The sequence below is a fragment of the Dendropsophus ebraccatus genome, chromosome 14 (genome assembly GCF_027789765.1).
Source record: "Dendropsophus ebraccatus isolate aDenEbr1 chromosome 14, aDenEbr1.pat, whole genome shotgun sequence".
Taxonomy (NCBI): Eukaryota; Metazoa; Chordata; class Amphibia; order Anura; family Hylidae; genus Dendropsophus; species Dendropsophus ebraccatus.
Genome location: NC_091467.1, coordinates 54,714,062 through 54,717,232, shown reverse-complemented (window position 1 = coordinate 54,717,232; position 3,171 = coordinate 54,714,062). Strand labels below are relative to the sequence as shown.

The 3,171-nt window shown below is 43.1% G+C and overlaps 1 pseudogene; it reads right to left on the bottom strand.

The window, feature by feature from the left end:
• Positions 1–1,296: 1,296 nt before the first annotated feature.
• Positions 1,297–1,520, bottom strand: LOC138773533 (U2 spliceosomal RNA; annotated as a pseudogene).
• Between the last annotated feature and the right edge of the window lie 1,651 nt (positions 1,521–3,171).

Genomic DNA, 3,171 nt, shown 5'->3' with positions numbered 1-3,171 from the left:
AGCGCTTCACTCTGTCCATTTTGGAGCCCCAGATGAAACGAAACACGGTCCTGGTGATGGCCCTGCAGACGGTGACATGGGGGGGCCAGGCCTGTGCGGTGTACTGGAGCACAGGCAGAACTTCGTTCCTCAGGACCAATGCTTTGCCCTCAATGGTGAGGTGTCTGAGGCTCCACAGCCCGATCTTCGTATTGACCTTAGCCAATCGCTCTTCCCAGGACTTGAGGGCCGCGCCTTCCTTTCCGAACCAGACTCCAAGGATCTTGATGAAGTCCGGTTTGATGGTAAACGGGAAGGGGGCGGAGGAAGCCAGGTGCCACTCCCCGAAGAGCATAGCCTCCGACTTCCCGCAGTTGACCTTTGCCCCTGAAGCCTTTCCGAACTTCTCGCAGGTCTGGACGAGTGCGGTCACCGAACGCTGGATACGAATAAACAGCACTACACTTGATCTTAGCCAAAAGGCCGAGAAGCGATGGCCACAAAGGTTTGCCGAAAAGTCCCCTTCTCGGACACCCGCTGCTTCTTGCTAAGGAGAAGCCATACCCTTTGCGCTCCACCCTCTCATATGGCGGCCCGGACGTGCTGTCACACTGCATCTTCTATTGCCTAGCACTGCCTCTGTCTTCCTTTCTGCTCTCAAATCTGCATAGCTCCACCCCCAATCACACTGCGTCTGCTTCCACCTGATGTATGGCAGACATACATGTCTCTGTCTCTATCTCTGTGGCTGGCTGGCATGCATGCATGCATGCATGTGTGCAGCTATCTCTGTGGCTGGCTGTCTCTGTAACTGGCTGGCTGTATCTGTGGCTAGCTAGCTACCTATTAGTATTTATTTATCAAAGAACATGGAGGGTGAATTCTCCCAGCTGGAGCCGTAGGCAGCATCAGCAGGATACATTGGCCACCAGGAAATCCAAAGGAAACGGTTTAATAAACGGCACCTACCTTTCCACCTACCTGCTTGGTTGCTTGACCTGCTGCAACTGAGCTGCTTGTTTTGCTGGCAGCTGTGTATATCAGCAGAGCCTTGATGACATCACGTCCCGCGATGACATCACCAGCACTGGCCCGGCGGCCAAGTTGTAAACCAGTCTGGCAGTTGGTTGCCATGGCAACAGAGGCCAGCAAGTCTTGGACAAACAAACTTTTCTTAGCCACACTCGGGCTACTTTTTCGGGGTCGGTCCACCTGCGCACAACACACTCGAGGGATGTTTCTTGCAACACAGTAGTTTCAGGTGCAGCCGCCTTGTTTTCTTCTTCCTTCTTTTCCTCTGTTTTTTGCAAACTCATTAGGGGGTGCACTGAACCTGGAGGCACTGCAATACCAGGTCAATGCCTGGAGAGGACAGAGCAAGCTCTTTTTCCATCTCCCTGTTCTAAAAATCCATTTAATATATGGTCCCCAGATAGGGGACGTATCAGATATTAAACTGATAAGAACAGATTTTTTTTTAATTCTTTTATTAACACGGTATCATAAAGTGAAGTTACAAAACAAGTTCAAAAGAAAGCAATGTAGCAAATAACTAAACATCTTGAAATACAGAAAAGAAAACCAGCATAATATTCATCATTATACCTTACATAATAATAATATTAAAAAACCATATACAAAAACCAGACTTCATGAAAACCATGCTTTCCACTTTTTAAACTTCCAGATACCTTCCGCATCGGTACCATACCTTTTTTTGTCCAACAAAAAATACAAATATATTTTGCTACGAATAATGCCCATGCAATCATCCACTTCAATTTTGCTTTTTTTGAAGACTAAAATATTCCTTACATCCCATAAGGATTCTTTCACACAGTTCACAATCAACCACAATATCCTAGCTTTTTTCCTATCCACACCACACAAACCATACATCATCATACAATAAGTCAGCACCTCAATACCAGTCAAACCCTTTATCATTCTCCCCATACTTTTCCATACATCCTTGGCATAATCACACTCCCATAGCACATGCACAACACTCTCATAACTCCCACATCTCTCTTTCGGACAGACCTCACTATCAACCAATCCTCTTCTTCTCTGAAACACTCTAGTCGGCAAACATCCATGCACAGCCATCCACGCAATATCCTTTTGCCTATTCGTTAGGTCTTTTTCATTCACATTCTTCCAAGTTTCCACACTTTCTATTTCATTCAGTCCCCCTATATGCTCAACACATTCTCTCAATTCCAACACTTTCATTACCTTCTTAGGCTAGGTTCACACTGCGTTTTCAGCATCCGTTTAACGCATCCGTTTTTTGAAAAAAACGCATGAAAAACGGATTGCAAAAAACGGATTCATTTGTGTGCATTCGTTTTTCCATTGACTTCCATTATAAAAAAAAAACGGATCCGTTTTTTTTGGCGGACCAAAACGGACCAAAAAACGTTGCTGACCCTATTTTTCTGGACGTTAAAAAAAACGGATCCGTTAAACGGATGCTGAAAACGCAGTGTAAACCTAGCCTTACTGTCACACCACATCTCCACATTCATATCACTCAAATTATTCCTCCTAATACATCTTTCGATCCGAACATAAAACCACGGAGCACTAAATCTGCAAGGTTTCTTTAAATCCACCTTATGTAAATTAAATTTTTTTAACACACTCCCAGACAAATACTTCAACATACAACCAGCCACACTCTCTTTCTTACTCAATCTCACACAATTACTTACATACTTCACAGTCAAAAATCTTCTATATTGACAAGATTTTTCCCACTATCTTTCCTTACTTTCATAACCTTTTGGCGACTTAATTTTTCCATCCGAGAATTCCAAAAAAAAAAAAAAATCAACCTAATAATTCTTTTCAAAAGTCTATCCGGAGCTGGAAAGACATTATTAATATATAAAAGAATAGGAAAAAAACAGACTTAATTATAAGCACCCTTCCTTCTATTGTCAAAGTCCTCAGAGACCAAAAATCTATTTTTTTCTTTATCCTGTTATGGGCATCTTCCCAACTCTGTTTCCCATATAACTCATAATCAAAAATAATTCCCAAAATTTTCACACCTCCTTCCAAAATAGGCCAGCCACACGACTCAATCTCATTCCAGACACCAAAACATTTACATCCACTCTTACTTACATTCAGTTTAAAGCCACTCACCAAACAAAAACATTCAATCAGCAACTTCGCTCTCCT